General features: G+C 43.0%; 1 protein-coding gene across 41 annotated transcripts in view; it reads right to left on the bottom strand.

The window, feature by feature from the left end:
• Sgms1 (sphingomyelin synthase 1) overlaps positions 1-26,601 on the bottom strand; it is a 271,205-nt gene that overhangs the window by 114,470 nt on the left and 130,134 nt on the right. For 20 of the 41 annotated variants that reach the window (XR_005487755.2, XR_010053998.1, XR_010054000.1 and 17 more), the window contains one exon: positions 6,776-6,818. The exons of 8 other annotated variants lie outside the window; for them this stretch is intronic. The gene's annotated coding sequence lies outside the window, so the exon portion shown is untranslated. Of the gene's footprint in view, positions 1-6,775; positions 6,819-8,585; positions 8,611-16,261; positions 16,515-18,696; positions 19,006-26,601 lie in introns of those variants that run through there. 13 more of the 41 variants (XR_010053999.1, XR_010054001.1, XM_039080988.2 and 10 more) reach the window with 5 other exon arrangements.

The raw sequence follows: 26,601 nt of genomic DNA on the forward strand, positions 1-26,601 counted from the left end.
CAAATACAACAACAAAGAATGGATGTCAAGTTCCTAAGGTCCAAGTCTGACCACTCTAGGATAACTCCCTGAGATTCAACAATCACTGAGCCCCTGCATGGCGTCTGGGTGGATGGCTTGTGGCTTGTTCCCACTTGGTTATATCTACAGTGTTGGGGTTTGACCCCAGGACCTTGCTAAAGCCTCAGTCCCAGGTAACCTCTATTAAAAGGGATTCAAGTGCTGAAATAAGTTTGTGAACTTCTTAAGATTTCTAAAAAATATCTCATCACTTCTTGTCTGCTATCAGCTTACTAGGTTTAAACTGAAAAGGACAGAATGATAGTAAAAGGACACCAGACACCACAGCAGAGCCTGCACCAGAAATAGAACCTATTTTGAATAAAATAAGGTCTCATAACAATAATTTCAGCAAAAGGACGACAATAGGGAAAGTTGAAAGTATTAATATGTAATCCTAATATGATACAAAGTAAGACCGTTTGAAATAGGAGTAGCACATATTTTTAAAGTATAATTCCGCAAGAATTAAACAGATGCTTTAAAATTCAATCTCAAAAGAAGGAGGTAACACACTGGACCATTTCCAGACAAGGGAGTACAGCCCAGGTCACACACCTGCCACCAGGTCCCAGACAGCCTCAGGGATGATCATGGTAAATACAAAAGCCAATGGAAACTTATTTGGAGGGCACACACTGGCCAAGGTTCAACATGATCTGGTCTGTCCCAAGATTAGTCACCAGTGAGTTATCCAGCCAGAAATTCCCAGTCAAGAGCACCTGGCCAGGGTCAAGCTTATCACAGCTGCTTTTTTTTTTTTTTTTTTTTTTTTTTTTTGTCCCCTTCAGGGTCAAGCTTATCACAGCTGCTTTTTTTTTGTCCCCTCTGGCAACCGGAAGAACTACTCTGAGTCAGAGCTAAGGAGTGAGATTCCAGGACAGAGAACAATCTGGCCCCTTGGAAGTGCTGGCTCCACGCCCACAGAGCACTGCTCCAGATTCAGGACATCCAGGTAGGCAGGGCAGGCTCAGGCCATGCTCTCCCTTGTTACCTCTGACAGCTACGGTTTCACTTCAGCAATTGGCTCTTTTACAATGATCCTTATGTGTGGTTTCTCTGCCAGAGTCTTGTCAGCTATTAAGTTCCCAAGACAGACAATATGTATGGTACACTCCTGTGAACTCAAAGGTGATCTCAGACCAGGGGAACAGTTTAAGATTGACTTTGAAACAACATCATGGGATCCCAAAGCTAACCCTAACCTTACAGGAGGATGGCTCAACAACATGACAGTAAACAACTTGAAAAATTGCTGCAACAGCCCCTCCCCCACACATCATTTCTTACCTCTCAACTTTTTGACTTGGTACTTCCTTCATTTTATTATCATAAAACCCATATAATTCATTTTTTTCTTACTTAAAAACTAAATCCTGAACCCTTGTGGTAGTTTAAATGAGAGTGGCTCTCACAGGCTCATAAAACTGAATGTCAGGTCCCTAGCTAAAGGAACTGCTTTAAGAAGGATTAGGAGGTGTGGCCTCTTGGAGCTGTGTCACAGGGGTGTACTTTGAGGTTTCCAAAGCCCACACCAGGCCCAGTCTCTCTATCTCTGCCTCCAACTTGAAGAAAAAGAGTAAGCTCTCAGCTACTGCTTCAGCGGTCATGGCTGCCCTGCCTACCTACATGCGCTCCCACAAACTGTGAGTAAGACCCCAGTCAAATGCTTTTTTATAAGTTGCCTCAGTCACGGTCGACACAGCCACAGCTATCGTACAGACCACGGTACAGTACAGTATAGTAATGGAAACACTCAGCTTCTTTCTTTCCTGTTTCCTCCCATTTTATAATCTATAAGGCCCTAAATCTTTTTGAGGTTCACCTAAAGACTATGGTGAAACTCAAGGCCATTCTAAAGCCTCGATCTCAAATTATCAAGAAGCCATTCCTGAAGCCTACGGTGAAATGACCAGTCTACCGAACACACCAGCAGGCTTCACTCTCCCCTCCCCTTGTGGTGCCGGAGATGGAACCTAGAGCTTCGCAGATGGTAGGTATGCGCTTGACTGAATCATACCCACACGTGCTGTGAAACACAGCTCAAAGGACAAAGCTGCACTCTGAATAGTTGTATCATCTTTTACAAGATCATGGTCAGCCCAACATGGTGGAGCACACCTTTCCTCCCAGTGCTTGTGGGAAAGAGGCAGGCAGATTTCTGTAAGTTCACGGTCAGCTTGTGTACATAGCAAGTTTCAGGGCAGCAAAGGCAATACAAAGAAAGAAAGGAAAAAAAGAAAAGAGAAACCATGTTCAACCCGCAATAACTAAAAACACTCACAAAAAAGCAGCTGTCTCAAATAACTATGTGAGACCTGACCCCTTTCCACTGTAAACGTACTCCGTTCAAGCTTTGTGGTAATAATGCAGAGATGTGTATTTACATTATATGAACCACACCACCTCTTAATAAAAGCAACAAAACCTATAAATCCAAAGCCCCAATTGATTTATCTCAACAAAAAGGAAATAATACATTCAAATTTCCACCACGCCTCACCGTGCTTCATATGACAAAAGTCTCGTCCACCTTGATATTGAAATACTATTTGGAGAGTAAATTTGCTAGTGTTTGCTTAGGGTACAAATGCACCAGTCGCCTGTCAAGGTTACCGATAAAAAGCAAAGAGTCTGGGGGACGGAGCTGCAGGCAGGGCCAAGCACTTGCTCCGCAGGCCTAAAGTCCTGGGGCTCAGTTCCTAGCACCACAAGATAGATTACAAAGTAAGTAAACAAACTAACCAGAAAAGAAATGGACTTGTGAGCTATTTCTGGAGCAGCTCTTTTAAGACTTTCAAATATGACTTTTAAAAGCCACACTTTGAGATTGTAGATGGCCTCACAGCTGACCCCTTCCCTCCACGTCTCCACTGAAATGCTAGTGCATAGAATAATGTCAGTCCATAAAGTCAGGATCCCCAGAAGTCATGCCACAGAAGATGAGGGACACCAGGGGCATTGTGCTGTGCACGCTGTAGGGCAGAATGACAATCGAGACTGAGGAGCCAAGGTACAGCCATCAAGGGTTCCCTCGGGACTGAGGACAGAACCCCAAAATAGCAGCTAGCCTAAAAATCTACAAAAAGAATGTCTGAATTCTTACCTTCCACCCTTTACAAAACTTAAGTCAAAATAGATTTGAACTGTAGACAGAAAGATTTGAAACTAAAATTCCTAGAGGAGAACGCAAGCACAAGACTTCATGGCAAGCAATTTGCTAGTGGAGTTCTTGGATATGACCCGGAGAGCCCAGGCAACAAAAGCTCAGCACACCAGGGTTACATGGTGAGGGACCAATCAGTAGAGTGAAAGACAGACTGCATTTGCAAACCATACATCTGAACGGAATGGACAGCCACATGCTGTCTCTTAGCATGCAATACCAAAACCCCCAAATAACCAAAAATTCAGAGTGCACAACGCACTTGCACAGACATCTCCCTGGGTGATAAGCAAATGGTCAACTGCACGTGAATGGATGTTCAACTTCAGAAGCACGTCAAAAGCACAGGCAGACGGCCTCCCACAACTAAGAATGGCCATCGACAAAACCAGACAATAACAAGTGGTGACAAGTGTCACCTAACTTTTTTGTTGTTTCATAGGTTCCTTTTACTTCCACGGTTCTCCACCCTCTTCTTCTTCCCTATCAACCCCATAACACAAGGGAGGAGAGCAAGAAGGCTAGTGGGGAAAGGGGGAAGCAATGATGTTAGACTACTTCCTGCTGATTGCGGGCATTGAGTTCCTTGGGGCAACGCTGATCTTCAACAAGAGGATATCTAATTTCTTCTTTTCATCTCTTTGCATCTGCTTAATTGGCAAATCTTAACAAACCACAACCAGTAGCATCCAATCACCAACTGGCCAACCAGCAGCCAGCCCCTTCTATAGGTCACTAGCATTTACATGTCCTTTGAAAAGTTCCAAGAATCCCATATGTCACACACTCACGAAAACGATCTACAGCTGCCAAAACCACGCCCCTGCTAGAGCATGAGACAAATCATAGTCAGCTGCTGTGGACAATCTGAAGTAGCCCCATATCCCACACCTGAGATAAAACAGAAACATTACTATATTGGTGTCTTTAAAGAAACAAAAATCCCCACTCCAGACAAGACTGTGAAGAAACCTGAACCCTTGTACACTCTTAGGATTGCAAAATGTTACAACTGGTATGAAGAACATACAGACAATTCCTCAAAAAAAAAAAATTAAACAGAAAACCACCATATGGTCTAGTAATTCCATTTATAGGATATATCTGAAAGGATTGAAAACGAAATTTTGAAGATATATTTGCATACCTTTATTCACTGTGGCCATTTTAACAATAGCCACAGATAGAAGTCACATTATTCTACCCTACTGCATCATCAAGGGAAAGGCCAGGCTGGGGCGCCTGGTCCACAGGAAGATGTGCACTACTGTTGCCTTCACACAGGTTAACTTGGAAGACAAGGGTGCTCTGGCTAAGCTGGTGGAAGCTATTAGGACCAATTATAATGACAGATATGATGAGATCCGCCGTCACTGGGGAGCCAACGTCCTGGGTCCTAAGTCTGTGGCTCGCATTGCCAACTTGGAAAAGGCAAAGGCTAAAGAACTCGCCACTAAAGTGGGTTAAATGCACACTACATTTTCTATACATAAATATAATTACAAAATTAAAAAAAGAAGTCGCCATATTCTATGTCTACAACCAAATAAATGGATAAGGAAAACATGGTTGTATAATCAGTGGAATAGTATTGGTTCCTTAAAAAGAAGATGCTATTATGTGCTACTATATGCAGGAATGGTCAGGTTACTAGAAAGCAAGCAGTCTCAAAGAAACTCAGCAGATTCCATTACTAAGGCTTAAAGAGAAAGGGGCTGGGAAGAAAGACCTGTTACTCCATAGGTAAGTTATAATTTACCAAGATGAAAAGTCTCCAGCTCTTTTTTTATGAAACAAGATGTATATTAACATTACCTGCCTCATCCTAAACATGATCAATAGAGGTAAATTATGGGATTGATTTTTTTTAATTGCAATAAAAGGGAAATGGGGAGATTATCTAAGTGTAATCACCAAGCAATACAAAAGGGCAGACTGAGGAGCATGCTGGTCAGACTCATGCAGTGAAGGAAATGGGGGAGCCACAGAGACTCATCAGACTGAGTGAGGAAGAGAAAGAGGGAGACAGGGGAAAGAGGGAGAGAGAGGAAAAGGAGAGAGGAAAAGTGAAGGGGAGTGCTCGGCCCAGAATTTCAGAAATTCAGAATGGCTGGAACATTCCATCAAACACTACAGAGCTCAGTCAAAACTATATATGGTCATAACTTGGCAAACATTAGTATTTAAGTGCAATCTATAACATGATTGCATTAAGACAAATGGAGATCTGGGCATAATGGTACCTATCTAATAATCCCAGAGGCTGAGGTCGTAGGACTCTGGGTTTGAGGCCAGCGTGAGCCTACTGCACCACCCCCCATAGAAGAAAGGATAGAAGAATGTGGTGGGAGAAGAGAAGGAAAAGAGAAGAGGGGTGGACATAGAGAAGCAGGAAGGGAAAGTCAACCCTAACAGTCAAGGGTCATCTCTAAATCTTCAACAGGAAACAGGACAGAAATCTAATGTTTTCTAAGAAACCACTAAAATGATACTTAAAGCATTTTCTATGTTTTGAACTAGATAGATACATGAATACCAGATAAAACCAAAAGGGTTGAAAGAGTCTACCTTAGTCAAAGGGGCCATGGAAAACTATTTACCAATTGTCCTGGATATCGACTTGACATAAGCTAACAGGATCTCAGAGGAAGGAGCCTTAAATAAGAAAATGCCTTCGGAAGCTCAGACTCCAGGCAAGCCTGAAAAGCATGTTCTTAATTACTGATGGATGAGAGGCCCAGCTCATTGTGGGTGGGGCCATCTCTAGGCTGGCAGTCCTGGGTTCTATAAGAAAGCAGTCTGAGCAAGCCTTGGAGAACAAACAAGTAAGCATTACCTATCCGTGATCTAAGCATCAGATCCTGCCTCCAGAATCCTGCCCTGTTTTGGGTTCCTGTCCTGACTTCCACAGACTATGAACAGTGATGAAGCTGAAATAAACCCATACCTCACTAAGTTGCTTTAGTTATGGAGTTTCATCACAGCACAGTGACCCTAAGAGACCAATGTATACAACTACTTGAAAAATAGAAGGTCCAAGGAAACAAGAAGGAGAAGATATTGAGCTCTCAAAGGCAATTATATAAACTGTTCCCAATGAAGGTCCTCCATGCTTACCATGAAGAATGAAGCCAGCAACTGTCCTGATACTACACAAATGGACATTTGCAGTTTGGACTCAAGTTTCAAGTGTCTGCACCATTCAAAAAGTCCAAAAAGCCCGGATGGCAAACAACTAAGATGCTCTACCAAGCTGTGAGAAGTCAGCACTCTGAAACCCAACTCTTACAACGGAAATCCTGATGTAACTTATGTCATTGCATGCTTGGAAGAAAATTATTCTGGACTAAACAAAAGTAATACTTATGTTTCATTTCGAATAGTAAGTACATGTTCAATATACACACACAACTACATTTACTTAAGTGGAATGGTACTGCTGAATCTGTACAACCTTTTATATACGCAAGTTGGCCATGCCATTACTTTAGATTTCTCTGAAGACAGAAAATAGACACTAGAGCATAAAAGAATTAAACCTCCATTTACCTCAATCATGCCGTTACTTCTCTTCATCAGTCTTTCTTCCAGTCTAGGAGAAAATAAGTAAATTAAAGTACAGATAAACTACATAATTAAAACTTCACATAATGAGCTGCTTAGACTAATAATTTTAAAAGACAAGGTCATTACTACCCCTCCTAACAGTCCACTGGTCATTACTACCCCTCCTAACAGTCCACTGGTCATTACTACCCCTCCTAACAGTCCACTGGTCATTACTACCTCCCGTAATAAACAGTCCACTGGTCATTACTGCCCCTCCTATCTGTCCATTGGTCACTACTACCCCTCCTATCTGTCCATTGGTCATTACTAGCCCTCCTGACAGTCCATTGGTCATTACTACCCTTCATTACTGGTTCATTGAGAAATAGATTTTCTTTCCTCCCTGCCAGCTTCACCTCAGTTATCCTGGTAGAGACATACACCTACAAACAGACAACAAGCAGAGAAACCTATGCCTGGAGCTAGGAAAGGCTGTGCGCCAGGACCATCTAAGGGTACATCCCAGGATTCCCAATCCTGTACCTTAATGGCATATCCCCCTTTCATTCAGATTAACTGCTAACTTACTAAAGAAATAGATAGAGTGGGAGAGCACAGTTTTCAACCCATAATGATTAGAAGTCTGGCATAAAAGGATAGCAAGATGCTGATATTTTCCTTTTGATCAGTATACAATCAAGAATGGCTAAAGGAGATAAGGTGTATACAGAGGTATGTGATCAAAATCCTGCACAGAGACATGAACCCACTGAACAAAAGGCATGCACCATTCCATCAAAGATTGTCTCAACTAAATAAAGCATGATCCTTTCATCATCTATGGGTGAGTAATGACATTCAAAATATACACATGTGGGTAAATGTACTGTACAGAAAAGAAAATGATACCTTTAAAAGAAATGGCAGGCAGACACAAGGACACGTGCTTATTTTTAATCAGGAAATTAAGTAGGAGAACTATTAAGTCTGAGGTCAGCCTGGGCAACAGAGTGAGTTCAAGACCAACCGGACTGACAAACTGAGACCCTGTCTCGAAATAAATACACATTAAATAAACCACATTTTAAAATTAATATACATTTGAATTACTCTCATACACAGAAAGAGAAAAAACAAAAACCTCCCTTTGAAGACCACACATTGGTCCTGCCTGGAGGCAAAGTTACTTGGGATCATTATTATTCAGGGAGGATGAGAATCCTTGTAACTGGATCAAAATAAAACATTTTAAGGACAAAAAAAAGGGGGGGGGGGATAGTAGTTGGCCGATAGCTAATACTGTTCAGGAAGATACTGCCATGCTGGTGACGAAAGCTAATGGGTTGTCGATGGCAAGGTCTCCAGGACTACAGGTCAGGGAAGTTGTTCCTGATAGACAAGTAGGGAAAGGGTCTTCCTATTACCAAGCAAGACTATGACAATAACAGGCAGAGAAAGGGGAAGAAGGAAGAGAGGAGACCACCTAAGGGAGTTTCATTTCCTCTCTACAGGTATACAGATGGTTCAACAAAATAAAGACAGGCTAACCAGCATGTGGTGGAAGTTAGACCAAGTTACTAGTGCACTGCCCACATGGTCTTCCAATCCCCAGAACGACGGTCTGGCTTTGGTCCCCTCCCAGCCCCAGAAACCAAGAGTCTCACAGCAGGGCCCCAGGTGCTATAAACAAGTGTTCATAGGAATGAAGATACTGTTCCTGCCCAAGAATCACTGAAATCAGAGGACACATCATTCAGAATCCAGCACTTACAAATTACCCCATGGCCAACTCCATATAGCCAGCACTTACCACTCTGTACCCCAGAGAGGAACCTTCAAAAGAAACCTTTTCCACCTCAACCTGTAGTTCCAAAACCTGCCAAGTGGTCTTATTACTCTCTGAAATGAGAGCCCCCAGAAGAGCAGGGTTCCTCACAGGCTGATGAACATAATACCACCAGTCAGTTACTCAGGAACCCAGAGAACAACATGCCAAGCCTCTGTGAATATTTCCTTATGATAATAAGTAATTTCAAAAACAGGGTCAAAACAGGAACATAGTTTAAAAAGGGAAGTTTCTATTATGCCACTTGAGAAAAAAACAGTAGCTACTTGTTAAAGACAGTTGGTGAGGTAGCCAAGATAGGTGTTTTAAAAGCTCGTCCTGCATCCTCGATGATAAATATAAAACTGGAACTCTACACCAACTGCACGCTGTCACATGACATGCCCTTACATTCAGTTCCCGCAAGAACTGGTAAGAGTGCTGAAGGGAGCCTAGAAACCTCGACCTAAGCAGCTTAGTAGACAGTGGACAGCTCGGAGGCTGCATTAGCTTCTCCACCGTCAGAAGAGCAGGAGAGAGAAAGCATCCCAAGTCAAGCGTGCTGGATCACTTGGGCTATGGCGCTGACCATGGCGTGCAGGCTTCGTGATGAACACCCCATCCCCTGTCCCAAGCCATTCAGTAACACTCTCATCTCCCAGTTCCAAGTTATTTGGACTCTGATTTTAAGAAGGCATGTTAGCATTCCTTCCTTCTATGCAATGGTAATAAGGGTCCTGTTAGCAAGGAGCTTGAAGACAGGAAGCAAAAGGGGGTTAGAAACACTCCTTATAAAGGAGCTGAACTGGGAGGGCAGATGCTGAACTGGGAGAGCCGTGCGTGCACCCTGGGGGCTTCCTTGTGCAGTGGTACTCCGCATAGAGAAGTCAGTCAAAGCCACTGGCTTGCTTTTGCAGTGGAGGTGTTCTGTGAAGACACAAGTCCTTTCTGGAACCAGACAAGCAAGGTAACTAAACGGGCAAGTGTGGACAATTGTCTACAGGGTGGAAGTCTCCAATTATCCTTGCAGCTAGGACTTTAAACATTTAATTAGGATACAATTAAAAAGGGAAACTAAACAAGACCTGAACAACAATGACACCAATAGTCAGACCAACAGTTGGGGTGCGGGGGGAGGCTCATGATGCCTCAACCCTAGAAAATGAATTACAGACAACTGGAGACAGCTGAGAGCAGGAGAAAAAGTCTTCCTGAGGGAATAACCCCATAAGTGGTCATCCAGCACCAAGTGGTCAGTCCTGAGATCATATACATACAAATAACATTACACAGAATGAACTGGTGTGTGTGTGTGTGTGTGTGTGTGTGTGTGTGTGTGTGTGTGTGTGTGTGTAAATGACTGAAGAAAAGGAGACCATGAACTTGAGAGTGAGCATTGATGGGGAGATCACATGAGGGGTTGGAAGGAAGAAAGGAAAGGGAAAATGTAATTACATTAAAAAAAATACATTTTTTAAAGAAAGGTCTACACACAAACCCAGTGACAGGCAGAAAAATTTGGGGGAGTGTCCCCATCTCCTCAGAACCTGGTATGGCCGTACTTAAAGGCCATCATGGTTACTGCTGCTGATTTGCTTCCAAGAAAAACAGAGTGGAGTAGGAAATGATTCAAGAGGAGAAAGAGGCAGACATGGAGCTACAGCTGAGGAAAGAAAAAATGAAAGCTCCCAGGACTTTCTAAGACACTGGCGATCTCCCATTCTACATTTGTAGGGCCGGCCCTTTCAATCTCTTTCTTTTTGTTTTCTGTTTATTTGGGGGGAGGGGTGTTTGTTTGTTTTTGCAAAGGATAATCTGATTGGCTGGCTGGTTGGTCAGCTGGTCGGCAGGCAATGGCTACTCAGAAGCAGCCTTGAGAGACAGTGAGAAGTGAGCACCACTGTAGCAACTGCACCAAGCCGACTGCCTCAAGCACGCTTTGTTTGTGAAGCCTGACACAAGCGACCATAGTTCAGTTATTTGTTCCTGGAGGGAGATGAAGTATGGTTAAGACATGAATAATATAGAAAGACCAGTAGTAGCATAAGAGTAATTCAAATACATTTTCCCACCAAGACTACATTTTATTAGGACAACAACAACAACAACCCTGAAAAGGCTTTCTTGCAAATAGTACATTGTGAAAATTAGAGTTTGGCTTTAAAGAATAAAGAGGCTTGGAAGAACAGCCTCTACACCCCTGCTATCTCTGGTAAGGTGCGGAAATGTGTCCAGCAGGGTCTCTGGCTCAGGAGGCTAAAAAGTACAGTCTCTCTCTAGAATAGTGGTTCTCAATCTTCCTGTTGCTACCACTCTTTGATACAGTTCTTGATGTTCTGGGGATCCCCCAAGCATAACATTAATTTTCATTGCTACTTCATAACATCATAATATAAATAGCTGATATATATAGGATATCTGATCTGCAAACCCTCAAATGGGTCACGACCCGCTGGTTGAGAACCACTGTACTAACACCATTCAAAGGCTTTCTGCTGCCAGCAGCCAGAGCTGGTGACAGCCTGCCTCACAGAAAGAGCTTCTCAATGTCCTCAGGGAGTCCCTACATCTCCCCTTCAGAACATGGCCTTGACTGTGAGAGACTAACCAAGAGACCATACAAGGGGTGAACTGGGGTATGCCCCAAGCTTTCCAGAATGTGTCAGAATTCCCAGAACGCCAGGCTTCTCCCGGGGAACAGAGAGTGTGCTCTCTGAGGGGGCTGGGCTGGGTTGTGGAAGAAAATAGAAGACATTATGAAGGCTCTGGTGGTTCGTCCCTTCTCAGCTTGCCTCTGACAGCGGCTTCCCTTCCTTTAACTCCTCAGTAAAGAACAGCTGACTAGAGGGGTTTGCACAGAGGTGCCCTAGGAGGAAAACGTAGTTATAAACTGTAATCTGCTAAAATGAGAGAGAGGAAGGGGATGATTTGGAGCTGGTGGGGATGGGGTGGAGTGTGTATTCCAGAGAGAAGAGAGAAAGACTTTGAGCTAAAGGAAAGAATAAAAGCAACTGTGCTCTGTAAAAGGATGAAGTAAACGTTACTGAATGACACAAAATTGACAAAAGACTGCAAACAATGCAGTTTGGGGTATGACCCTGGAGCACTCCTTTTCACCAAGAGTGACCAAGTTCCAGGACAGAATAGTACTTCATCATTCCTCTGGGCTAAGGGTAGAGTTATACAGAGTTGACAGCTGACACCAATGATGTAAGCGGACATCAGCAAACACATCTGTCCCATAATGAGCCTCATCTGGACCCACAAGCTAAGCCTAAGGGGGCCAAATACAATATACTCCTGTGGGTCACTGATGGGAACTACTATGTATGGGACAATGAACAGGATCTTCTTGAACAAAGGAAACACAGTTCTCTGGTTCCAGGACCAAATGCTATACTTTAAAGTGGTCGCACACACAATTAAACAAAAGGAAATCACAAATGAAGTTAGTGGTTGGTTACCATATTCCAAAGGGATTTGCTAATAAACACAAGGACATTTGGTCAAACATGTAAATTTGACCCAACTACCAAGAGTCCAACATAATTTGTTTGGCTCGAGAACTGCAAAATTCAACTAGAGTCATAGAATCTTTAACATGTGTTGGGCTTTTTTCTTGGAACATCTGTCCACATCCTCAGAGGGGTTTGTTGGTCAACACTGGCCTTTCCAGAAAGACAAACCTCAATCCTGCGCTACCCTTTGAAGGCTGAGTAGGCCTCTGGTTTCTAGAGCTTTCACGAGAAATGTACAAGCTGAAACAAGTGTCAACACCACTTCTTGCTGGAATGACCTCCCCTCCGATTTAATGGAGGCAGTTTGAATTGCTTTTTAATCCCTACCCAGAGGAGTACCCAGATGACTTTCTTCAATTTACTGAAGTAGTTTCTTGTGGGCACGAGTCACACTACCTCTGTGCTTAAAATGCAGAGGCCTCTGATCAGCACCTGCTGAACCTACCCGTGGCTCTTTGCTAACAAATTATATAAAACCAAACCAAGATTCTCAGTTCACTGGTGAAACTACCTGCTTTTCAGAAAAACGTATTGTTATGTGACTGTCCTTTTAGGTCTCTGTAACAACATCGCTCTTCTCTGGCCTAGCCACGCTCACAGTGATAGAGAAATTACCTACCTAATCATATTTGGTATTAATTACTTATAATCAAACTATTATATTTATACCATGTAAATTTTAAATTTAGGTAATTAATTACCTCCATATTATATCTGAATATTAATGTCTACTACTTTATAGTTCTCCTTAACAACAACAACAACAAAAAAAAATGAGTTGATTTTTTTGATTCTCTACACCAGCTCTCATTTACCACAGTCCAGGCAGCTTTCATCTATAATCAGTGGTACTAACTCCCCAGAAAGTTCCATGAACACAGATTACATCATAACCAAATAGCACGGATGTAGTCCAACAACTCAGTAACAGTGTTAGAAACAAATCTGAGAGCCCAGCCTTTTGAAGCTGAGTTCTTTTAAGACCTGGAAAAGAATGGGAATTCACCGGAAATGAAAAAGAACAATGAGGACCTGGTGATTTAAAGTACTTTTGAAATACTTTGAAGTAATGTCTTCAAAAGAAAATTCCACATGAATTATCAAACTAAGCTACCTAGCGCAGCAAACTGTGCCAACAACACTCACACAAAGCGGTGTTCCTTAAAGAGGCAAAACCAGCAAGCAAATAAGAATGTAAGATCAACTAACACTTCCAGTGCGTCCCAGACAATGTTAACATCAATGGCTGAGAAGTTTACCTCAGGGTCAGAGCCCACATTTACAGGGTCAGGCTCAGTCCAGGCACTGCCCTTCCTTCAAGTTGCACCCCAAAGAAGTGTGTGTGCCTTGTATAAAGTTCAGTTCCAGGGCAGATTAGGAAAATGTTTTAAACCAAAATGGACTAATTTCAAACACCACGCAGAGTATGTCTTCATCAACTCCTTACTCCTGCTGGGGAGTTCTGCTCTACCCTCCGGCCCAGATGTCTCTCAACTGTCGTTTCTGCACAGCCTAATACAACCCTATGCACTGACATAGCTGACTGAACCTGAAAAGACTCTGGGCTCAAAAAGAGTCATTTATGAACTGGCCAAGAGCTGTGGTTTGTATTTATTACATAAATGATAGGTCCGCCAATGAGACTCTGCCTCAAGAATCGAACACAAGCAAATCTACAAGAAGCTAGATGCATGGTGAAAGATCAGGAGAAACAATGACATGAGCCAAGGGCACACAGAAATCAACCCAAGTCTATTCTTAGCCTGGGATTCTCAGATCTGCAGCCTTACATCCTAATCTTTCTTGAGGTAAAACACAACATGTCTTTTGCAGCCAAGAAAATGCCCAACATACACAGAGTTCTTAATGTTAAATTTTTATGGAAAGATGTACGATTGCCGAGCTAACTACAGCTGTTGTCTTTTAGACTAACTGGAAGAAACACCTTACATTGCTTAGGTCAGGTTTTTAAAGAAATGCAGCTTTCTTGTTTTCAGTGTCTCTCCATTGTACGGGTTACTCACTTATGAAATGAAGATGGTGTCTGTGATTCTGTTGGCTAACTTACAGTCTCCATAAGGCCGGGCTCTGACAGATCAATCCTCTTGCCAAACAAAGGGACACAAGCAGCAGTTCTGTAACTGGAAAGCGATCTCTACTCCGTGGCTGCCACGTGGTAATATTATCCTGCTAACTTCATAACTACCACTGAAAGATTTGTCTATACAAACTCTTAAAATGACTCAGTTTAGAGACCATCTCATTTTAGATATTTGTCCATAAATTAGAATTTTTTATAACATTTCATTTTTCCCCACTTAAGCTATATTATCCTCAGTGTGGCCCTCTCTCTTAAACAAACTAGTAAGTTCATAGAATCATATCTGACTATTAGCAGATATGATTTAACTGATGTTAGGAAAACTGTCTAAGACTAGGAAATGGACAAGAGAGACGGCATCCCTTGAACGCTGCAATGGACATTAAGCCGAGCCACTTCTGGGACTGTCTGAATCAGTAAGGCTGTGAACTACTTCACTGATGATGGTGGTAAGTGATTCTTTCCCACAGAACTACAAATAGATTTTGTCTGCTAGAGACGCCTGGAAGGAAAATAACCCCCGAACATAAGAGGGCATTTTGTTCTCAAGTTCCTCAGAGTCTCCTAATTTCCCCATTACCTAAACTGAATACAACTGGAACGACTCTCGGAAGTGGCTTTTGCTGAAAAAGCAATGACTCCACTTGAGTCCACAAGTACCTAAACTGAGGATGAAAGCTTGACACCTGGGCTTTATGTCTGGTGTCTCCTTTACTTTGGCTTAAAAGCTAAAGACAGACAGACCATCATTCTTAACCTTTCCTCGAGTCCTCTGGGGTCCTGGAGAGCAGAACCTCGAATGACAGACACCTCCTTACTCCAGAGGAGAGCAATTATCCCTGACTGTGAGGCCTGGATTAAGGCCTGGCTCTGGAGCAGGACTGGTCACCTTGTAGAAAACAGACTAGTCCTTTCATACAAAGGCAGCAAGAAGCACATCTTCACTCCACCTTGCAGAACTAGAGCTCAGACAGTTAACAAACAGACCACATCCTGACCAGAATGTTTATTTATGCACACCTGTTACCTTGGATTCCACTTCTTCCTGCATTTAAACCCAAAGCTCACATCAGTACTCTAAGGCTCAGGGTTACTGGACCCCTTTGTTTCTCTTCCCAACTCGACCACAGTAAATGAATCTTTCTCTGTGTGTCACATTCATTTATATCTTTATTAAATTTCATTTAACGTTTCATTCAAATGTCATGACCGAGGCAACTCATAAAAAGAAGGCATTTAATTAGGAGCTTGTTTATAAATTTCAGAGGCTTAGTCATTATCATCATGACAGAGAACATGGCGGCAGGCAGGTGTGGTGTACAAGAAGTAAGTGACACCTACATTCTGATCCACATGTGAACAGAAGTCTGGTATGGGCTTTGGAACCTTCCCCCAACAAGACCACACCTCCTCCAACAAGGCCACACCTCCTCCAACAAGGCCACACCTCCTCCAACAAGGCCACACCTCCTCCAACAAGGCCACACCTTCTAATCCTTATAATCCTTCAAATAAGTCTACTCTCTGGTGACCAAGCACTCAAATATATGAGCCTATGGGGGGCATTTTTATTCAAACCACATGATCCATTTTAAAATATATTTTATTGTAACATCTAGAAAAGTATTTGCTATAGTTCTTAGCAAGTGCTCAACTATGATCCATCAGATTATAAATAACTGGCCTCTGCTATTTGAAAGCCAGATCCTTGCAATTCTTCTAGAGTGAGAGGATGGTAACAAACAAATGCCACTGGCATTTAACAACAGTTATACAAACTATGTTCTTAATCTACATACATCCATGGGCAGCACTGATGTCCACCCTGTTCTGCCATTTGCAGAAGTGTGTTTTGAGTACACACATTGCTAATGCTGTTTTTGTTTTTAATAAACAACAATTATCTCAGTTTCTAGAGATAAAGGTATGTGTGTGTTTGTGAGTGTGCAGGGTTTGTGTGTGTGTGTGTGTGTGTGTGTGTGTGTGTGTGTGTGTGTGTTTCCCCAGGCACATGTGGAAGTCAGAGGTTTATATCAAGCTACCTTTCTTTTGGAGATAGTGACTCTCACTGAACTTGGACTCCTGCTGTGGGTGCTTGGGATCCAAGCTCAGGTCCTCAAGCTTGAACAGCAGATGCTCTACTGACCGGGCCTTCTCACCAACCCCTGATAATGCCTTTCAGTGCATATAACACAGACAAAATCCGATCAAATACACAGAGCAGATGGTGTATAAATAAAATCCTGTAATGCACAAATAGAAGATAATGGCCAAACAAATGTTATGATGTATTAAATGAGCTAAAATGTATTAAAATTTATTAAATGTATTTAAAAAGCTAAAATATACTCAGGTCTACTTAATAAAAAGTCAGAACCCATAATTAAGAAAGGGGGCATAATTCCTATTTCATACATTAAGTATTAATTAAATACATATAATAGATACTTAAATATATATCTAAAGGGGTTGGGGATTTAGCTCAGTGGTAGAGCGCTTGCCTAGCAAGTGCAAGGCCCTGGGTTCAGTCCCCAGCTCCGAAAAAAAAAAAAAAGGAAAAAAATATATATCTAAAGTAGCAAAGAAGAGACTTACAGGCAAATGTCAAGACAACCTCCTCCCTCTCTCCCTCTTGTTCCCCTCTCTCCCCCCTCATCCACCTAAAACCTCACAGCCAGCATGAGAGGTGAAGAACGAAACTCAGTCAGTACCATCTTTGTGGACGCTGGAACAGAATCTTGTTCATACTGACTGACCTCATACTGACTGAAGATTATTCTCCTTACACATTTAACCATAGTAAAACTATCATGTGGAAAAAGGTTCCCACATGACAATTACCACAACAAAGCTTTAGGCATGCCTACTCAGAAACTCCCTTGCAAGGGAGCAAAGCGGCTGTGACTTTTATAGTAAGAGTGAGTTCTCCTGGCTGATGAATGGAGCTTAGAGCCAAGACCTAGAGAAGGGTCAGTGGCAAGCACAAGGCCAGATTCTGCTGGTGGAGGATTCAAAGCACATAAGGCCTCTTTCACAGGGATGTGTTCTCATCACTGAGACAAAGCCCAGAGTTAGGGCCTAATTGTCAGGTTGGCTCCTAACCTAAGAGCAGCAAAGGTTGCCAGACCACCTTCACACAGAACTCATGGTGAAAAGGTGCTGTTCATTTCCTTCCTTGAAGAAAACAGGCCTGCATGACTGACAATCCTGGTTTCTCCAATTCTTATCCTCAGCTGTGCTTCCAAAAGGCAAACACTTCCAGATCCTACCAAACTTTAAGCTTCTCAAAATATGAATTTGTAATTCCCTGCCAATACCTTGGTAAGCCTTATAAAAGAACTATTACAGGCACAGAAAGGGAAATGGGGCTAAATAATCTTCACACAAATAGGAGTAGGGGTAGCAGTATTATTCACTTTCTAAGTCAGAAAATGCATCAACTAAATGACCCAATCCAGGAGTTTGATGTAAGTCAATGGGATCCACAAAAATGCATTTATTTAAGGATGTATACAGCAAAATTAAAGATTTGTACAAGTAGTAAGTATCCTGAGATTTAAAATAGGGATTCATCTAAATTATAAAAGAATGTAATTTAAATGTATTTTTTCTAGGAACAACTTATTCAATTAAACAATTTTAAGGTTCATGCATAGGTAAATTGCTCCTGTAGTTTACTCTTAGGTTTGGGAAACTAAGGGTTTTATGTTCCTCTTAAATATTTGCAGAACCCACTTTCATCACAGACATTCCCTCCTCTTCTGCATCTCTAGGTCTCCAGATGTCAATCACTTGCCACTGAAATCCATTCCTCAGTTGTAATCACCTTGGTTTCTTTACTTCAAAGCCTTGGCTAATAAACACTATGAATCTCCAGTGTTCAAAACAACCATGAAATTAATGTCCTAGAGAAAATGATTCACTTAGCTGGGCTCCTGAGTTCTTGCTACTGGATGTACCTCAATCTAAAAATAAATGTCTATCCAGTAGGTCAGAGTGGCAGAATCAGCAAGCAGAATCTCAAGGTACAGCAACTGACCAAGAGGGGTTAGGGATTGAACCCAGGGCCTGGTGCATGCTGGGAAGCATTCTGTGACTGAGTTACATATCCTTAGCCCCAAGAATACTTAATTCATTTACTTATTCATCATCACAAGGTCAGAAGTTTGTGTGACAACCTTGGTCCCTTAGGAGACTCAGATTAAAGAAAAACAGGCTTGTTTCTGTAACAATATATTGGACACATAATTGTCCTGATAGCAAAATTATCTGAGCTGAGTTTTTCTTTCAGTTTTTCTGAAAAGTATTATACTTGTTGACACTCTTAGGCACAGAGAAAGTCTGTTTACCAGAAGTAACTTCTAACCTTACTCCTGTAAAGTCTTCACAACAGTTGTCCAGTGTCCAGTTAGGGTTTTATTGCTGTGAAGAGACACAGCAACTCTTGTAAGAGAAACATTAATTGAGGTTGGCTTACAGGTTCAGAGGTTCAGTGCGTTGTCATCAAAGTGAGAAGCTGGGCATGCAGGCTGCATGGTGCTGGAGAGGTAGCTGAGGGTTCTACATCTGAGTCCTCAGGCAGACATAAGAGAGAGTGACACTGGGCCTGGCCTGAGCACTGGAAACCTCAAAGCCCACCCCTTGTGACACACTTCCTCCAGCAAGGCCACACCTACTCAAACAAGGCCACACCTCCAACTGTGTAACTTCCTATGGGCCTACAGAGGTCCTTTTCATCCAAACCACCATATCCAGTTACCCATGCGAATCTAACACAAGCAAGTAATCATTTAAACTTGCCTTCCACTGAAGATAAAGAAAGGATACCAAGACTAAACAACAGGCGAAGCTCACACCAACTGCTCTGTGCAACCCACAGCTACAGCCCCACACGGAGGAGTCAGCAGCAAGTGCACAGCCTCAAATGATGCTCTGTTCTTCATACACACCACTCTAGGAACCTTTGGGATTAGGTTATGTAAGATAATTCAATTTGCCTTTTAATCCACCTAAATCCTAATTAGGATGCTGCATTCTCAAACACTTGCATAGGGGAAAACAAAAACAAATCTCATGTAGGTAACCAGTTTGAAACCCAATTAACATTTTCTAAAATGGCCACAAACAGGCTATTCAGTGCGGTAACCAGGTAACTAACTGTCCTGGCAGGAACAAGAGACACCTGTGTCTCCCTTTGGGCTACCCAACTATTGAACGAATGGACCCCAAGAAACTGACGTTTCTCCTCAAATCTCATTCGAAGACAAGAGAAAGCTGAGGCCCTGATGCTAAGCACAACAGGGAGTTGACTCCCTGGAGAGAGAAGTCACATGGCTCTGACAATTTGGCAGACCACCTTACAGAAGGGACTGGTGCTCATACAGTGGGGATAGGCCAAAGCATTCCATGACCTAGACTACACGTAGCAAAGCACACCTCTTGCCCCCTATTTGAGCCTAAGCCTCAGATAAGGATCATAAAGATGGATCTGGAGGGAGGTGGGCAGCGACCTCTTTATTCCTCTTGCCGCTGTAGTCACAGTCGACCAATTGTCCTTATTGTGTCTCTAACTGGCCTACTGAGGACTGGAGCCAAAGTTGGCTGATGAGGAGGGTGTAGGGTCCATAACAGTGGTAAGAAACCCAAATGCTGTAGTAGGGTGTCCAAGCCTCCACTTCCGAGGTATGAGTTGGGTCATCAGACCTTTGCTCAGTCTTGGGTCCATTGAAAGAGCTGGGTGAGAAGCCGCCTCACCGGGGATTCTGGATTAGGATGATCTGCATTTATAATATTCATGATTTCAAATTATGAGCACAAGTGGGGTTTGATCACTGCTGATTGAAGAATTGCTGCTGAAGGCAGTGGAAGTGTGAGCTGATGGGACAAACTTTGAAATTAAGCAAGGTAAACGTGACGTTGTAAGGGAAGCCACGGGGACTCTGTGGGGCATTGCTAGGGCACAGTCATTAGTATCCCCATGAGAAGTTAGTGGCTGGGTCCAGGGAAGCTAATCGTCCCCATATGCATAGGACAGGCATGCCTGTGAGGAACCAGAAGGAAGCTGGTTTGTGAACCATATGGTTTCTTGTTCGTGGTGTGTCCTCTAATAGCCTACGATTAAGATATTTCACTCGGAGCCTCAGATTCCTTAAAAATAAATAGTGCGAATAATGTTACTGACGCAAAACAAAGTCTTAAGGCAATAAATGCAAGATGATATGGAGTCGGGGTGGGAGCAAAACCTGGCTCTCAGCCTGTGTCGTGGTCTTGCTGGACTCTGCTTAACTTCATCAGTTTCCAAATCCATAAAGCCCAGCTTAAAAAGTTGAGCTATACAGAAGGGCTGCTCAGAACACAGCAGCTAACATTTAACATCAGCACAGGGCTAGTTCTCAGTGGACACTTCTTCTCTACAGCCTCTCCAAATCGCAGTAAAGAGCCTCGACACTTCAGATGACTTCATCCATCTTGGACCTCGTCTCACAAAAACAATTATTATGACAGGACTAGAGTTTATCTATTGGTGATATTGACATTTTAGCCAACTGTTAGGAGGAAAAAGAAAGCACACAGAGAGCACCGTACAAGACAGATTTCCAGAGGTGTCCTATAATATGACGTATATTCTAAAGGATTGTAAGTCAAGGCCCAGGTTGCTAGTGTACAGGCAACTCCACGGCCTGCCTTCAGGGACCTAGCAGCTGCTTACATCGTAACCTTCGGCCACCCAGTGTGCCAGGTTTACAAAAGGACCCACATGCCATCCCAGCTCTCTCTGTTCCTGGCGTTCTCATCCCCACCCGTCCCACCCCACCTCCACCCCTTACTCAGTTCTCACCTCTCTCTCTCTCTCTCCCTCTCTCTCCCTCTTGACCTCCTCTTTCGGCCTTTATGGTTCTGCCAATGCCTCTACCCATTCCCCCGTTCCTCACTCGTCTCCCCTCCTCCACAAACTTCCCAACAAACTCATTTACACCAGATCTGTTGCATGGAGTAATTTCTCAGAGGTGTACGTTGGCTCAGGCCACCAAAGGGACCACCCCACCTTGATGGGTGTCCCTCGGAGAGGCAGAGGCCACACTTGTTGTGAGACTTCATGCTCTTAAGGAGTTTTGATCTGCTCACCTTTATAATCTATGAGCAGTGAAAACTCCAAGGGGGTTTCCAGCTCTCAGTGGGTAGCGTCATTGACGCTATAATATTCGTGATTGATCGTTTTCAAACATTGCTGCTAGAGCAGAAGACTGATTTAACCACCACCCTCAAAAAGGATTTTGATGTCATTCGTTACTTAAGTGCTGGCACTTTGCACAATGACAGTTTGAGAGATGTAGATTGTTAGTAAAGTTAGGGAAAGATGTTTTTATTTGTGGCTTTCACACTGAAAATCTTGGGGAACAATTTAACCTTCAGAAAGGCACACTCCTGATAGTTCAACCAGGGATTTTTTTTGAGGTCAAGGAACAAGAAGAACGGCAGCCCGACTAGTACCAACTGCCATGCCTCTCGTGCTAAAGCTGGGCTACAGTTCAAGGAGATGATTAATTTCTTGTACCCATTTTTGGCCTCAGCTTCCTGATATGACTGATTAAAAAGCTGTTAACGGGTAGATGTGTACCCTGAGGATTCAAAGTAAAGCTGACTGATTGCTTTTTTACATAAAGGCTTAGATTTGTGATTCTTTTAAGATTTTTTTATGAGATTACTTGATTGATCCTGTCTTTGTAACCACAAATTATAGCCTGCCAGTAAAAGAATTGGCTGAGAAAAAACACACCTTGCTTATGTACACTCTGCTAATCTGTACAAGTTATTTAAACCATGAATGTATGTGGGGACTTGGGAAAAAATGGTTTTTAACCTGGAATAAGTAACGTTTAAGCATGTAAAGTTATTAGGAATATGCTGGGTTTTTTCCCATATACTTATTATAATTATTCACTTAAAGAAAAATAGAATGTAATCACATTCTAATTTTTATATTGCCTAAAGGACTCTGCAGGATATACAAGCTATGGAAAGGAAATAAAGTAGTTGGACCCTTGCTTCGTCCAGCGAGTGTGTGCACGCGTAAACCTGCTGTACACTGTCACTGACCCCGCATCCTGTCCTTGGATCACTGAACACGCAGTGTGGTCTCCAACCAATAGGAGCTGACAATGAAACTCAGGGGCGGAGCAACTGAAATACACAGCTAAGCCCCCAAGGCCCCAAGGACCTGCATTCTATTCCTAGTGTGAATTTTGAAAAACAAAAAACAAAAACAAACAAACAAACAAAAACAATGAAATGAAAAGAGTAAAAACCTGAGCAGGGAGCAAAGGGATAATAAAATCATCCCAGCTCCTTCTGCCCTCCTGCCTCTGCTGGCAAGCCCCTACTTTATCCACAGTAAGGTCTGGAATTCTCACCAAATCTCTCCAGGTTTTATCCTAAGTATCAGGAGGGAGGGCAACTCTGGCTCCATTCATGCCTGTCCACACAATGTGGGGAGTCTCTGATAGATGTCCCCAATACTCCTTTTTTGAACTTCCACAGAAGCATCTGTCTTAAGGACCCATCTGCACTAGCAGTCCACCTGTTACCTGAAATACCTGTAGATAAGAAGAAAGTGAAAACCCATTCTTTAAAGCAGTGTAAGCCACACGGCCCAACCCCTGTTAAAGTTGGGAGTAACGCCAGAGCCTTCTCAGTTCTTTCTTAATGAACGTTCCCACACAGAGCTGGAAGGAACCCATAAAATTCAGTACAATAAGCCGAAAGGGAAAGTGTGTGTTAATTTACAGAGCCTTCATTTGACAAGACCAGATAACTTTGCAACCAGAAACCTTTTGGATTTGAGTTTCACTGGTAACCTTAATGTCTGCTAACCTGTTTGAGGGCGAGCCACGGGTTTGTCTGCATTTTGCTTTTGCCCTCTGGCTAAGAAAGTGGCTGTTGCTAAGCACACTCAGAGTGAAATCACCCCAATAACAACTTTCAGGGAAGTCGGTTTCTGAGAGAAATCAACTCACTCTGAACCAAACAGATGAGCATGCAGACTCCAAAGACAGCATTCTCTAGGTGAACACATGCATCCTAATGTGGGTGCAGGTTGTAAGCCTTTAATTCCAATTACTAGAGAGGCAGAACCAGAGGGATCTCTATGAGTTTGAGACCAGCCTGGTCTACAAGGTGAGTTCTAGCCAGCCAGGGCTATATATTAATTAATACCCTGTCTCAAAATAAACAAAACCCCAACGTACTCTAAAGCACATCAATGTGACTGGCTTATAAGATAGGAACCAAGATGTCTGAAAACAACACCTGGGAAGTGCAAAGGAGGGGACACAGTAGCTGCTCAGTCCCCAAAGTAGATAGCATCATATCTCAATATGGTACTGAAAGCCGGCCTGCTCCTTGGAGAGATTCTGGTATTTAGCCTTTGTGAGAAGGCTGTAGAAGCAGGGTCTGATGCTGGTTGGGAGGGCAATGGGGGGTGCCAAGTGGTATCATCTCTGGCTCCACTGCCCTGTTCTTGGATCCAGGAACCCTGGGTACAGAGCTCTATCACCATGTCTTAGAAGCTGACTGAGCTGAAGAGCCTTGGCCCAGCCGTGTAAGGTACTGCTACCCCATCGGCGTTGCAGCTAATCTTCTAAAGGCCATGCCACTCTGCTCCCAAGTCAGACGCTTCAGGAGGATGAGGGTCGTGGAGAAGACTCATGGTTTCCATGGGAATAAATCCACTGCACAGCTCTGTGAAGCGAGTTCCTTGGTCAGGAGACGCTTCATGGCAAAGCATGATTCTCCATGTCCATGAACCATAACTTTGACAAAGCAGTACAACAAAGGCAAATGTACATCCAGGACAAGTGTCTATTCTAGAAAGGACAAAGTACCACCCTTCCTACAACAGCAGGCCACCGAAGCTGTAGTCTGGGATCAGATCAGTGGTGACAGACACCTCCTTCAGAAAGCAATGACAAAGGTAGGCACATGCAGCTTCCTCCTAAGGCTTCTTTATATCTGGACCAACTTTGGAAGGTGCCAGCCCTTTGAGGGTGGCTTCCCCACCCTCATTACTCCCCTATGGAAACACTGAGACACAACCAGAGGGTTTCCTAGGTGATCCTAAATCTTGCCAAGTTGTCAATCAGGACCAACTATCACACTGACAATTAGAGAAATAACATTCAGTCTCAATGACTTCCTACTGTTTCTATCTTATCCCAGCAATCTGTTAAATATGCTTGTATAACTATACTTATAAAACATGACGGTTCTGTTTTTGATACTTCAGAGGGAAGAGCTCAAACCCAATCGTTTCATCCTTTTCATCTTTAAAATTATTGTTAGTGTGGCAAAATACGTATCTTAAAATCTACCATCTTGGACATTTTTAGGTACGTTAGTCTGTACACTAAGACAGTCACATTGTAGCTGGGCATGGCACCTTTAATCCTGGCCCTATAGAGGCAGAGCAGGGGGATCTCTGAGTTCAGGCTGGCCTAGTCCACATTCAGTTCCAGGACAGCCAGGGCTATATAGAGAAAATCTGCCCTGCCCCCCAAATTACATTTTATTCAACTATATTATCACATCACCAAAATTTCTCCATCACCCTAACTAGATATTCTGTTAAGCAACAGTTCCCCAATTTCCAGCTCCCACCCCCCTCACCCCACCCTCACAAATCAGTAAACCCCCATTCCACAGGAAGTTTGTAGAGGCTGCACTAAGTGGACAATAACCTTATTTGTTCCTTTGTGATGGGCTGGTTTTACTTAGCAAATTGGCTTTAAGGTCATACATATTACACCATGAGATGAAATGTCTTTACTGTTTATATGTGAATATGTATGGTATATGTGTATGAATAGATTTGTGTGTGTGTGTGTGTGTGTGTGTGTGTAATGTTGTGGGGGAAGGGAAAACCCAGTGGTCAACTCCAGTTTTTCTTCTATCACTCTCAAACAACTTATTATTTGAAACAAAGTCTCTCAGTGAATGTAGTGCTCACCAGCTGAATACCTCACCAGCCACCGGGAACCCTCCTGTCTGTGGATATTATAACACCCAGCTTTTTTTTAAATTGATTATTTGTGAATCTTGCATCATGCACCCGAATTGCATTCACATCCCAGTCTTCCCATGACTCCTTCTCTGTGACCCCCAACCTCCAAAACCATGCATGTCCATTTTGCGTTGTCCGTGTGCTCACTGGTGGGGCGTGGCCAAGTCGCACGTAGTCACTGCCCCCAGCCCCTGCTACAGAGGGTTGGACTTCCTCCACCTGTATCCACCACAGAAGCTGTCAGCAGAGGTGAGCAGGGCAGAGGTCAGAGAGGGGCAGGGCCAGCTCTCTATAACCCATGTACACTAACATGACTTCAGATAGCAGCCCAGACCATGGGCTTCAGTGGTAACTAGGGCTGCAAACAGGACCCCTGTCCAGATCAGACCACTGATCCACACAAGGCCCTCAGCAGCGGCACTGGCCACTGATACCCAGCTTTTTAATGTGGGTGCTGAGGAAACAAACCCATGTCCTCACACATACATGGCAAGCACTTTGCGAACTGGGGCAACTCCCCAACCACAATTTCCTTCTTTTAAAAGCAAAACAGACTCATTCTACTTTGTGTGTGGAGAGTATTCTATTTCTCCACTCAAATATCAGTAAATATTTACGTTTCTTTCAACTCTTATCAATCATAAATAATGTGGCTATGAACATGGGTAGGTCTTTAAGATTCTTTTTGTGATTACTTTGTGTACTAACCAGGGGCGGCATTGCTGGGTCACGTGTACTTTCTGTCCTTGGAGGACTTGCCATCCTGCTTTCCATGGTAGCAGAGCGTTTGAAATCACCACAAAATCACAGTAGGGCTCCAACTTTTCTGCTTCCTCATCCACATACTTGTTATTTTCTGTTTTGTTATAACGCATCTTTAAAACCAATTAATTGAATTCATTTTTTCATCTCATCTATGCAGTTGGCTAAAAATGTCAGAAAACCAGATTTACATCAATTTTAAGTACTTCTTGGGAGACAATTTTAATAAAGTAACTGAGAAGGAAAAAAAAAAGATGGAGAAGGAGGAAAGGAAGGGAAAGGAAAGAGAGTGAGCCCTGGAAACAAATACACACAGACCTGAAAGCTCCACTTCTGAGGCAAGCATTTCTGAAACCTCCGGTCTCTTTACCTGTACCCAAATGCCTTCTCTTCAGAGCTCTTGGGAGAAGCTACAGAGCCCCACCAGCACTACACCAAGACCTAATGAGCACCAAGATGTGGGAGGTTCAGATGGTAAGGAAGGCAGGGTTTTGTTATTACTGGAAAACCACCAGAACTTACAGAAGGCCTCACATTAGCATTTCAGAAGAGACTTAACAGCCA

This window comes from Rattus norvegicus, chromosome 1 (genome assembly GCF_036323735.1).
Source record: "Rattus norvegicus strain BN/NHsdMcwi chromosome 1, GRCr8, whole genome shotgun sequence".
Classification (NCBI taxonomy): domain Eukaryota; kingdom Metazoa; phylum Chordata; class Mammalia; order Rodentia; family Muridae; genus Rattus; species Rattus norvegicus.